This window comes from Sturnira hondurensis, unplaced genomic scaffold (assembly GCF_014824575.4).
Source record: "Sturnira hondurensis isolate 20B ecotype Veracruz unplaced genomic scaffold, ASM1482457v3 Scaffold0005279, whole genome shotgun sequence".
Lineage (NCBI taxonomy): Eukaryota > Metazoa > Chordata > Mammalia > Chiroptera > Phyllostomidae > Sturnira > Sturnira hondurensis.
In genome coordinates this window covers 13289659-13303233 of record NW_028077910.1, presented here as the reverse complement: position 1 = coordinate 13303233, position 13575 = coordinate 13289659, and the positions used below count along the sequence as shown (strand labels likewise).

The 13575-nt window shown below is 39.9% G+C and overlaps 1 protein-coding gene across 1 annotated transcript in view; it reads right to left on the bottom strand.

Annotated features, from left to right (window-relative positions):
* SPTSSB (serine palmitoyltransferase small subunit B) overlaps window positions 1–4853 on the bottom strand; it is a 38789-nt gene extending 33936 nt beyond the window's left edge. Inside the window, exon 1 of the mRNA XM_037046614.1 lies at window positions 4242–4853. The gene's annotated coding sequence lies outside the window, so the exon portion shown is untranslated. The remainder of the gene's footprint in view (window positions 1–4241) is intronic.
* Window positions 4854–13575: the final 8722 nt, after the last annotated feature.

Below are 13575 nucleotides of genomic sequence, written 5' to 3'. Positions count from 1 at the left end.
TACCAAAGTAATGGTGATGGGAGGGGAAACCGAAGCTCCTAAGGGGAGGAGTTACCTTGGAGCTGATAATCTTTACACCTCATCCCAGAGTCACATGGCCAGGTTTGTGTGCAGTCTTTACAGGATATAATCACATAATTTGACTTTCTAGCCTGATGCCACAGTTTAACACTGTACTTCATTTGCTTCCCTGCTTAACTTTTCTCCAGAGTCTTAGCTTCTTCTCGTATGCTATATCATTTACTTATTATTATTATATTTTATGTTTTAGATGTTTGACATCCCCTATACAATTTAAGCTCCCACGAGAGCAGGACTTTTTGCCTGTTTTGTTTATTCACCCAGGGCCTAGATTTGTCCTGGTAAAGGGTAGATGCACAGTAAATATCTGTTGAATAAATGAATTATTAATCCTGATTAAAGTGATATTAATAAATAATAACTATGACCAAGTTTTTCCTAGATGTATTTAACTTATAGTAAACAGACATCTAAAATTATTTTATGGAAATCTTCTAATTGGACAAAATATGACAGTCACAGGACCATCAGCAGGATCTGACGGTCAGAAACCATCCAGAACCCATGTTCATCAGCTTGGTATCCTCTCTTTAACATAGTCATGGAAAGATAAGCCTGTGCTGGTAGGAATGGAAAAGCTTGAGGTTTCCTGGTGCAGACAGACTTACTGGAATCCCTAAAGCTCAGGGTAAGGTTTGGTTCAGTGTTCTTATAACTGGTCCTGGCATCAAGTTCAGGTGCTGCTTACCACCCCCATGAAACTCAGTCACTAATTTTATATTCCTATTTTTGGACAAAGCATTGTCATCCCATTCCAAAATTCTTAGTACAGGATCAGACAGTTCATCAGAACTCAAAACATAAAAGACAAGTAGAGGAGTATATTACTCATTTGAGAGTTCTTCTTGAACTTGACATTGCTGTGATCACAGGAGATGCTTCCCAGCAGTGACGTGCCGGCATACTCCCAGGACCACAGCGGCCGGTCCAGCTCTTCCTTTTTTCCAAGACTCCTACTGCCAGGGCCAATCTGGTGGAAGCGAAATTGGGCTAATCTGCATGTCAGATAACCTCCCTCTCTCATCCAGTGTGACCTCTCTCAACAACTGTTCTGCAGAACTGAGAAGGGACTAGACTTATTTAGAAGCAGAAGGAACAACTGGCCTCACTGAGCTTAGATTAATATTCTGAGTGAGTGAGTCCAAAGAGATAAGGCATTGCAAGCGAATTCTCTATAGGACTACACTAATGACATCTGACTTTTATTTTATTCTTTATTCTTTATTCTATTACAGTTGTTCCAGTTTTTCCCCTTCACTCTCCTCCATCTAGTTGCACAGAAGAAAGTTTGACAGGTATGTAAAATATATGGAAATCACATAGCTGTGTAACATCTATGCTATACTTAATTATTTCACGTATTTCAATGTGACTCTTGGGAAAAAAGCCTTATATAAACTACTGGTCTAGTAGTATATGGGGATTCATGAACTTCAAGTTGTGAATTGAAAAACTCCAACTGTTTTTTAAATACCTTGGATAATTTATAAAAAACACAGCTTTATTGAGGTATAATTAATATCCCATAGAATTCGCCCATTTAAAGTACATGATGTTAGTATACTTACAGTTGCACAGCCATCACCAGTCAATTTTAGACCATTTTCATCACCAGAAAAAGACACCTCACACTCTTTAGCAGTCACTCCCCATTCTTCCCCACTTCACCCCCAATTCCAGCCACATGCAAACATGAATTTACTTTCCATCTCTCTGGGTTTGCCTGTTGTGGACATGTTATATACATGGAATCATATAATATGGGGTCTTTTACTTAGTATAGTCTTTTCGATCTTTATCCATTATGTAGCATGTATCAGCACTTCATTCCTTTTTACTGTTGAATAATATTCCATTGTTCTACACCATATCACATTTTATCTATCCATTCATCAGTCAATGGACACTTGGGTGTTTTCACTTTTTGGCTAGTATGAGTAATGCTGCTGTGAACATTTGTGTACAAGTTCTTGTATGGACATAGGTTTTTCATTCTCTTGGATACACACACACACACACACACACACACATGCGCCTACGAGTGAAATGGCTGTGTTATATGGAACCTCTATATCCAACTTTTTTGAGGAACTATCAATCTATTTTCCATAGCAACTCAACATTTTATATTCCTACCAGCCATATATGATGGTTCCAATTTTCCACCTCCTCTCCAACAATTGTTATTATATATATATTTTTTTATTATAGCCATTTGGTTGTTTCGGAGTGGTATTTTGTGGTTTTGATTTTCATTTCCCTAAAAAGTAGTGATAGTAGGCACATTTTCATGTGTTGACTAGACATCTGTACATCTCCTTTGAAGAAATTCTGTTTCTAGAGAAATGTCTAAAAGCCCTTGCTCATTTTTAAATGTTTTTTTTGTCTATTAGTTGTTGAGTTTTCCTTGTTTTGCCTTAAGAGTGAGGGATGGTTGGAAGCAGACAGCCTCAGCCCTCTCACCTGCTCTTGTAGGAGAGAGTTTCTACAACACAAAGCCGGGGTGGGGAGATGCTTGTGGCCTGCTTTTCCCAGAAACACATTTTGTATGCCACAGCCCTGGTCTGGGAGTAAGTTTGAGAGAGAGCCCTCTGTTCTGAGCGTACCTACGGGAAGTGGAGTACTATCATACCCACCTGGAGGAGGGCAGGGAAGTGGGTCGTGGCTCAAATGCCACAAAATCTTGCTGTTACACTGAAGTTTAGTAGACTGTCTTGAGTACATTTTTTTCATTTGTTGCATTTTCTCAAGACAATATCTAGAGATGAGATATTGTTTATCCATAATTTTCACCAGATATTGTGTTGCTGAAGTGTGTTGCTACACCAGATATACGTGTAGCTCCTCATACCACCATCCTGGAGGTTTAGTCCCATTTGGATAACTTTTAGTGAAGATTTTGCATCTTGTATACTTGGTGGTAAAAGAGTTTATGCTGATGTAGTAGATATAAAGTAAGAAAGAGCAATTGTTACAAAAGTATTTGCAAATTCACAAACCGTAGGTTCAGAAGACTCTTTGAAGTTGATGACTGGTTGACTTTCAACATTATATCCAACAAAATTCTAGACTGCCTATGCATTTGGTTTGACAAGCCATTTGTAATTAATTGTTATTAAATAGTTGTATAGAAATATTTGAATAATGAGTATGACTGCATTTCATATGGGAATTTGTTGTTATTCTAGTAATCTATGTTCAAAGCCATCACAACCATTGAAAGCGTTCAAAATGATGCTATTTGAAAAAGCATAGGAATAATTATAATGTGGAAATCAAGTCATTAATACCATTAATAGGTTTTAGGCAGTCAATAACCTAAAAAGTTCACAAGCAAAATGATCACGTATACCTTAATTTTTTTGTTTCATTCAAAAGAACTACTGAGCCACAAAAACTTTTAGAAAAACAAGTGTCCCAACTTCTCTGATACATTTATTTGTAGCTTTAGGGTAAAAATTTACTTTTAAAAGTTACTCAAAATCTTTATCTGGTTGTGGGCTGAGCTCATACATTAATTGCCAACCAGTTGAATATCACTTTAGCTGGAACAGACCTAGGAGCTCTGCTCACACCTATCCACTCCTCTCTCCCCCCTGGCAAAGTGAACTATCCCTTTCTTTTGGGGTTTAGAGGCCTGGTTTTGTACAAATGATCACTTAAGCGATTTTGAGAAAACTGCTTAATAATTATGAGAAAAGGTTAAAATGTATTCCTTGAAAATTCATCACTCTTGGGGTAGTTGACTTGTGTGCATTGTTGTCTGAAGTAGCTTATAGGCAAAAAGCATTATATTGTATAAGAGCATGAAATTAGATAAAGAGGAATACTTTAAGAATGAAGCCAAATAGCTCCCAAAGATATTTCTCTGAATCGTTATTACTGAACCACAAAAAGGTAAGTCATGAAAGTCATTTACAAAGTAATTTTTTTTTTGGCTTGGAAAGTTACTATAATAAAGTTTAGTTTCTGTTGAGTGAAACATCATAGTTTCTAACATAAAGGCAAATGGAAAAACCCATTTAATTCTTAAAATTTTAGTGCAGTTAAATAAGAAACTGATAAATGGCATCAAAGCTCGGCATTATTTTCCCCTATAAAGGCAGAAATTGTATCCTACCAAAACTACGTTTCCAGCAGATACTTTAGAAGATGCTTACCTCCTGGCTGGGTGTCTCTCTCTGCGGCTTAGGTGAGCACCAGCGCCTTGGCACCTCCCCAGACTGCGAGCTCCCCCTACGCTGGCCGCCTGGGAGCTTCTCAGAGTTGGGTGTTCGGCCCGCGGTCCGCACTATTGCCAAAACTCCAATTCTGCCAGACTGATGACGGGGATTAATTATTCACGAAAGGAAAACACTCCCACGCAAACTTGTGTCCAACTGCCCTGCTCCAGTGACTCCTTTCAGAAGAGAATGCCGACTGCACCACTCCCCTCCCCCTTTGCTCTATGGTCCCAACTTCCCACGCGCTACCACTCAGTCCTGGGCGATCGGGCTCGTCCTCGAAGGAATGCAGCCCAGCGACTTCTACATTTTAAAATTTGTTTCTCTGAGGCTGGTTAGCACTTCTCCCCCATCAGCCTTTCAGGAGAGGGCGCTTTCCGGATGCTGGGGAAGCCGGGGCTCTGAGAGCAACCGGGGAAGCTTGGGCGTCGCTGTCACCTCCGGCTGCTGCAGTAAAACCCCGAGCGTGGCGGGGATGGGGAGGAGGGGATAGGGAGGCGCCCTACCCCCCAGCTTCGGGATGGGAGCCCCGATACTACCAAAGGGGCACGTCCTTTGGTGGGGGTGGGGCAGATAAACTGGAGGCGCAAGGTGGACGCTTTGGGGCTTTAGCCTATCAGCCCACGTTGACGCGCCTGGGCATCTGTCCGCAGACTTGGGCAAGGGGGCGAAACCCTGCGGACGCCGAGCAGGGCTGTGGAGTGAAAGTCAGCAGCAAGCTGCGAAGTGAGCCCAGGGCTCCAGGCCGGGGCAGCAGTCTGCTGAGCAGGTATTCCACTGCATTTTTGGTTAAAAACCGAAGAAAGCAAATCCTTTCAGTCCCGGTAGCTAGCCAACTCCCCCGCCTTCCCCATCCCTCCATCCCGCCACCTTTCATCCTCCCAGTGGCCGCCAGGTTAATCGTTGAAAAGCTGGACTCCCCCGGTAGACAGATGGAAGGGTCGTGCCCGGTGAACTTGTGTGTGCTCACTCACAAGTGGAGAGAATTAATTTGGGCTCGGACTGCAGCTAGAAGGCAAATTGGGGAAAGAGTGCTGGGAGGTGGCGCGGTGATGCAGACGCTGCGCCCGGTTCCCCGGCTGAGCTCCCCGGCGGGCGTGCTCAGCGCTCGTGCTCAGTTATCTTCCTGAGGAGGTGCGGACGCGGAGAACATCTATCCTTGAAATCCGCGACCAGAACCTCATCGATCCCTTCCCTGCCGAGGGAGGTAGAGTGCTCAGATTTAACGCCTTTGCTGCCTGCTGAGAGCCCAGAGGCCCTTGAGGCTCTCAACCCCGAATATCTCCTTAGCCCTGACTCTTTCTTCGCAAGACCCAGGTGGTGCTCAGGGGCTAAATCATTTTGGGGTGACACCCACCGCCCCCACCGCCTAATGAGGAGGCACTGGACTTGCTTGACCATGGCTGACGGGGGTAAAGCGCGAATTTTAGCTATTGGCAGGTTTCTGCTAATTTTCACAACCTTCTTCAAGCAGGCTCCAGGCTGCTGGTGCTAGTGGAGGAGGACTCACGTTATTGGGCTGGGGTTTCTCCATCGGGAGGGAGGGTGTCTCCAGAGGAAGTTGAAGGTGGTTGGGGCCAGGGACGGGAACCAATAGAAACTGAGCACCTTGGAGCCGCTGTTGGCAGTTTTCCATCGTTATCTTTGCCTTCTCCTGTATCTAAATATTAGCAACCAATGCTAGTACTTAAAAAAATTTTTTAATCGCTTTTTGTCCTTCACACTCTTTATCTCCTGGCTTCTCCTGACAAACCTGGTGATGTTGGCAGGACAAGGATGGTCGCCCCCACTTGGAGAGATGAGGAACTGAAAACCCAAAAGTGACTTGTCTAGGGGTCACAAAACCCATTTTGTGGCAGGACCAATACTATTTACACTAATTTGTAAGTCTCATCCACTACTGAGTTTCTCACTTGATTGCAACATGCGCCCCCCGCCCCCCCCATGTGATTGTACATTTGCGGAAGTTAGAAACAGGTCTCACTTCCTGCCAAAAATTTGTGGAATGGATGTGAGACCTCGCAATTACTCCCACTGGAGGGCGGGAGAAACTGGTACAGGTGGCAGAAGTATCCAAACGATTGAAACTAATCTTAAATGACAATATGTGATACAACCATACACAGATACACATTTATGTATTCCTTTGCATACCCAAATGGAGAATAGATGCTTTTTCAATACATATGTAGAACATCCTTAAAACTTAACTAGATCACCAAATAAGGATGAACACATTTTAAAAGGCAGAAATCCTAAAGACTACATCATCCATCAAAATGCAATAAGGATAAAATTAACAACAAAAATTTCCTCTGACATACAATTGGAAGTTTTTAAATACTTGAAATCTAGATTAAAGAGAAGCACAAATGGAAAATTACAAACTAATTTTATGCTGGCATAAAATATTATTACTTTCCTAGGTTAGAACTTTTTGTACTATTCAATAGATTTCCAAAAGTATTTGAAGGGATTGTCATACATCAATGAAGTTTACATAAGGTAGTCTCACTGAGTCACCAATTACCTACGTAGCTTCTGCTAAACCAACTAACTTCTCCAAAGTATATCATAGTTAAACCAAGTACTTGGATAAATTCATAGAATGCATTGATCCATGAATGAAATCAATATCAATTTACTTCTGGCTAGCTTAAGGAAAGCCCATTAGTAATCTTATATTTACCTTATTTTCTCAGAGTAAATGGGTAATTCTGTTTTCTGTAAAATGGAAAACACTTTCCCCTTTTCCGTTACATTGTTAAAGAGACGAAACTGTTATCCTCAGTTAGTATCAATTCTTTTGATTTGGTTTCCCTCTATCAGTGTGGACTTTTACTTTCTTCATTAGTTGAAACTGTCAAGTTAAAAACGAAACAAACCAAGAAAGTTGTGTGACATGGATCTGTGAACTCTGCCAAGCTCCAAAAGAATAATAATAATGATAAAAATAATGACTAATATGTATCAAACTACTACCACCAAGGTTTCCTTAAATCATCTCTTTTTCTCCATGTAAGTAGGACCTTTTGGCAAGATGGGCACTTTTATCTAGCTTTGTAGACAGTAGACCAGGAATCGTAGACAATGTAACTCTTTCTGAGGTGACACAACTTCCGGAATTGGACACTGAGACCAGGCCCCTGTACTCTGTTGACGCGCTGTAAACGACTTCACCATGACTTCTCATACATCATTTTTCTGAGAGAAGGTGGGTATGTTGTCTTGATGTAGAGAACAGATGTAGAGCCAGACCTCTGTGTTTAAATCCCAGCTTGACCACTTAACCTGTGAAGTTAAGTTGTGGATGAGGACAGCTTACTTAAGCCTCTCTAAAAGCCTCAGTTTCCTCATCTGCCATAAAAGATAATAAACACATTAAATTATTTAAGTTAAAAAACAAAAAGCATGAAGAAGAGCGTGTGACCCTGAGTACAATATCCCATAAGTGTAAAGTACTTTTGTTGTGAGTGTTCAGTGAGATTACAATGCATGCAAAGCAGTGTTAAACTTAATATTTAAAAAACATCAAAGTGAGAGGAAATTTTTTTTGATGCTCAAAGAATTGCAGTTCTGGGAAGCACTGATTTAGGCAGAAACCTAAATTGTATTCCAACAATGGGGTGCAAGCAGAGGGGTTTTTATGGGAAGAGGAAGGGAAATAATTTTGTAAATAGATGAAAGGAATTTCTCCTGGTGGTAATAAGCTAAATTATTTGCTATCTATGCATGGCTGTTTACTGATTCTAAAGAATGTCTTTAATTTGCAGTCCTTGTAGTCGTGGTGTCTGTTTTCCTATTAACTCTAAGGACAGTTGTTGGAGTGCAGTGTTGCTTTGGCCCAGTGTAACGGTTGTTTGCCCGGTTTAAACGTTCTAAAGCATCGAGGAGCGGGCTGTGCGAGGCCGCTGCCCTGCAAGGGCGGCTCCAACTCCGTTGGGAAAGGGCTCTGTTTCTTCAGCCTTTCACAGCAGTTTGCTCAGTGTCTGGCCCTTAGGAAATCCGTAATACATCTATTTTACTTTTTAAATGTTTTATTTTTATAACATGTAAAGTTTTAAACTAGTCTTTCAGGAATATAGTTAGTTTCTCCTTCCTCCCTCCTTCCACCCATCATTCTCTTTCTCATCCTCTCTCTCCCTGTTTCCTCTCCTCCCCGCAAACCCCGACTTTTTTTTGTGCCAAGTACCTATGACTTATTTAGCTGTATTTTCTATGAATCATTTTCTTTCAGGGAGACACATTGTTTACCATAATATTCCAGACCAATATAAAACATACTTTTACTCAGTATCATATATTCAGAGGCAGAACTCTTTACTTCCTCTATTTCTGTAAAGACTTTTACTAAAATAGTAGTTAATAAAAATAAAAATGTTTGGGTTATGAAAGTAGGCATTAGCTTAGAGATAAAAACTTCCTATTTTAGCCCTGGCTGGTGTAGCTCAGTGGATTGAGTGCGGGCCTGCGAACCACACGATTGCAGTTTGATTCCCAGTCAGGGCACATGCCTAGGTTGCAGGCCAGTTCCCAGCAGGGGACTCAAGAGAGGCAACCATACATTGCTATTTCTCTCCTTTCCTTCCCTTCCCCTCTAAAGATAAATAAATAAAATTTAAAAAAACTTCCTATTTTATGAGAGATAGATTAATAGATTAGTAAATTAAATATAACAACAAAACTCTAAATATTTGAAATACAAATGGGTCTAAAGTGGCTGGCTATATTAGTCATCATTCTTCAGAGAAACAGAATGTGTGTGTGTGTGTGTGTGTGTGTGTTCATTCTATGGAGAGAAGTAGAGATAGAGATAGAGAGATAGATTTAAGGAATTGCCACTCTAGGAGTATATCCTAAGAATCCTGAAACACCAATCCAAAAGAACCTATGCACCCCAATGTTCATAGCAGCACAATTCACGAAAGCCAAGAGTTGGAAGCAACCTAGATGCCCATCGGTTAATGACTGGATCACAAAACTATGGTACATTTATACAATGGAATTCTATGCCGCAGAAAGGAAGAAGGAACTACTACCCTTTGCAACATCATGGATGGAACTGGAAAGCATTATGCTGAGCGAAATAAGCCAGGCGGTGAAAGACAAATATCATATGATCTCACCGTTAACAGGATTCTAAACAAACCAAACATGCAAGCAAAATACGACCAATGACACTCAAATATGGAACAGGCTGACAGGGTCCAGAGGGGAGAGGGGAGAGAATTATAGGGGAAAAGGGAATGGACTCACAGGAACAAGTATAAAGGACACATGGACAATAACTAAGGGTGGGGGGTGGAAAGGGGAGGGAGGCGGGGAGCATGGGGCGGGGGGGGGGGTGGGCAGGGTTGGGAATATAAGACAGAAACCTGTACGTGAACAAGAATTAAATAAAAATTATATTTAAAAAAATAAATAAATAAAATAAAACAAATAAAAAAATAAAAAGCCATTTAGAAGAAAAAAAAAGATTTAAGGAATTGGCTCACTAGATTATGGAGGCCAAGAAGCTCCAAGATATACAGTTAGCAAGCTGGTGACCCAGGAGAACCACTGGTATAAATTCCATTCTAAAAGCTGGCCAGCTAGAGACTCAAAAAGAATTGATTTTTCAGTTCTAGGGTAAAGGCAGGAAAAGACTGACATCCAGGTCAACATTCAGGCGGGAAGAGTTACCTCTCATTCAGAGCTTTTCTTCTATCTGAGTCTTCAACTGGATGAGGCCCACCCACATCAGAGGGCAATCTGCTTTACTCAGTCTACTGATGCTAATGCCAATGTCATCAGAAACGCCTTCACAGACACAACCATAATGATGTTTGAACACATTTCTGGGTACCCCATGGCCCAGTCAAATTACCATATAAAAGAGACTATCACTGTGGCCAAATATTTTGAATGAACCAACTGTTTTACTTTGGATTTTAACAAGTAACTGCCTGTCCTCCCAGAACAAACTTCCTTTGTCTGTCTTTGCTGCAGGATTCATTGCTTCTTTTCAGGCTTTTGATAAGCAACAATCTTCTCAGAGGATTTCTATTCTTATCCTTAATTAGTTGGAGTAAAACTCTTCAGCTATAATGAATAATTATGTAATGAGAAAGGGACTTCGACCCCATTATTGACTGTTCTCCCTGAGCTGTCACCATCTTCAGCAAAACAATTTTCTCTGGTCTTATGTACTATGAAATTTCACAGCTGCTCTAGCACTGTGGTGTTTTTCTGTGGAACATTTGGCATTTATTGTAGAGGTATTGTTTTAATTACTGTCAAATTAAAGTTTTAGATTAGGGTTGCTATTAAGGATAAAAAGAACAAACCAAAAGTAAGAAAATAAGGCAACAAGAAAATTCAGTTGTCAAGAATAAGCAACAGGAAAAGAAGCTTATGGAAACACATAGCAACCAGAAATGCAGTCCTTCTGTGGTTGTGTGTCCCAGTCTTCAGCATCTGGTCTGGTCACCTGAATTTGAAATTGATAGATGGCTTTATGGGATGCAGCAGGGGCTTTTTGAAGCATTTCCCAAACCATGTACTATGCACTATTCACCTCCTTCTTAGTGGGACTGACTTTGAAAAATCAGTCAGATCACAACATGTCTTGTCTATGTGAATTAAAACAGAATCTCACCACAAATAATGACCAGAAGTTTACATCGATCTCCATCTTTTTATTTTTTAAATGGCTGTCATATTTTCCACTTTCCATTTGTAAGATATAACTTACATACCATACAATTTACTCATTTATATGATACAGTTCAGTGATTTTCATCGTACTCACAGGGTTGTGTAAGTATCATTGCTGTGTAATTCCAGAATATTTTCATGATCTCCCTGACCCACCAAAATCCCATATTTTATAAGCAGTCACTTCCCATTCTCTTACCCTCACCTCCAGACCTAGGCAACCACTTACTAACTTTCTGTCACTACAGATTAGCCTAGTCTGGGCATTTCATATAAATGAAATCACATGATCTTTGTGACAAGTTTCTTTTATTTAGCATAATATTTTCAACATTTATTCATGTAATGCATATCAGTTATTCATTCATTTTAATTGCTAAATAATAATCTATTGTGTGGCTATACTACATTTTTATTATTTATTTATTTATTTTAAATGACTTTATTGTTGTTCAATTACAGTTGTCTGCTTTTTCTCCCCACCCCTCCCCCCACCCCAACCAAAGCCACCTCCCTCCCTTGCATCCACCCTCCCCCTTGGTTTTGTCCATGTGTCCTTTATAGTAGTTTCTGAAAACGCTTCTTCCCACTGTCCCCTCCCTGTTCCCCTCTGGCTATGGTTAGATAGTTCTTAATTTCAATGTCTCTGGTTATATTTTGTTTGCTTTTTTCTTTTGTTGATTATGTTCCAGTTAAAGGTGAGATCATATGGTATTTGTCTTTCACTGTCTGGCTTATTTCACTTAGCATAATGCTCTCCAATTCCATCCATGCTATCCCAAAGGGTAGAAGCTCCTCCTTTCTGCCATGTAGAATTCCATTGTGTAAATGTACCACCGTTTTTTTGATCCATTCATTTGCTTATTGGCATTTAGGTTGCTCCCATCACTTGGCTATTGTAAATTGTGCTGCTATGAACATTGGGGTGCATAGGGTTTTTTTGGATTGGTGTTTCAGGGTTCTTAGGGTATAATTCCAGCATGGAATTGCTGGGTCAAAAGGCCATTCCATTTTTAGTTTTCTGAGGAAATTCCATACTATTTTCCACAGTGTCTGTATCAGTCTGCATTCCTACCAACAGTGCACTAGGGTTCCCTTTTCTCTGCATTCTCTCCAACACTTGTTTGTTGATTTGTTTATGATGGCCATTCTGACCAGTGTGAGGTGGTATCTCATGGTGGTTCTAATTTGCATCTCTCTGATGGCTAGTGATGCTGAGCATCTTTTCATATGTCCCTGGGTCCTCTGTATGTCCTTCTTAGAGAAGTGTCTGTTCAAATCTTTTGTCCATTTTTAATTGGGTTGTTTGTCTTTTTAGAGTGGAATTGTCCGAGTTCTTTATATATTTTGGAGATCAAACCATTGTCTGAGGTGTCATTGGCAAATATGTTTTCCTATATAGTTGGTTCTTTTTTCATTTTAATGTCATTTTCTTTGGCTATGCAGAAGCTTTTTAATTTGATGAGGTCCCATTTGTTTATTCTTTTCTTTATGTCCCTTGCTTTATGGGACATAGCCATGAAGATGTTGCTGCATGGATGTCTGAGATTTTCTGCCAATGTTTTCCTCTAAGACTTTTATGATATTACAACTTATATTTATGTCTTTTATCCACCTTGAATTTATTTTTGTGTATGGTGTAAGTTGGTGATTGAGTTTCATTTTTTTGCATGTAACTGTCCAGCGTTCCCAACACCATTTGTTGAAGGGACTATTTTTGCTGCATTTTATGCTTTTTCCCCCTTTGTCAAATATTAATTGACCATAGAGACCTGGGTTTCTTTCTGGGCTATCTGTTCTGTTTCACTGGTCCATGTGCCTGTTTTTATGCCAGTATGAGGCTGTTTTGATTACAGTGGCCTTGTAATACAGTTTGATATCAGGTATTGTGATCCCTCCTGCTTTGTTCTTCTTTCTCAAAATTGCTGCAGCTATTCAGAGTAATTTATGGTTCCATATAATTTTCTGAAATGTTTTTTTTTTATTTCTGTGAAATATGTCATTGATACTTTAATAGGGATTTCATTGAATCTATAAATCACTTTGGGTAGTATGGCCGTTTTGATGATGTTAACTCTTCCAATCCATGAGCATGGTACATGCTTCCATTTGTGTCTTCCTTAATTTCTTTCTTCAGTGTTGTATAGTTTTCTGAGTACAGGTCTTTTACCTCCTTGGTTGTTAGGTTTATTCCTAGGTACTTTATTTTTCTTATTGCTATATCAAATGGAATTTTTTCTAATTTCTGTTTCTGATGTTTCATTATTGGTGTACAAAAATACCTTTGATTTCTGGATGTTGACTTTATTCCTGCTGTTTTGCCAAATTCATTTATTAGGTTGAGTAGTTTTTTGGTGGTGTCTATAGACTTTTCTATGTACACGATCATGTCATCTGCAAACAATGACAGATTTTATTTTCTCCTTTCCAATTTTGATGCCTTTTCTTTCTTTCTTTTTTTGTCTGATTGCTTTGGCTAGGACTTTCAGTACTATGTTGAATAGGAGTGGTAAAAGTGGGCATCCTTGTCTTGCTCCTGATTTTAGTGGGAAAGCTCTAAGTTTTTGTCCATTGA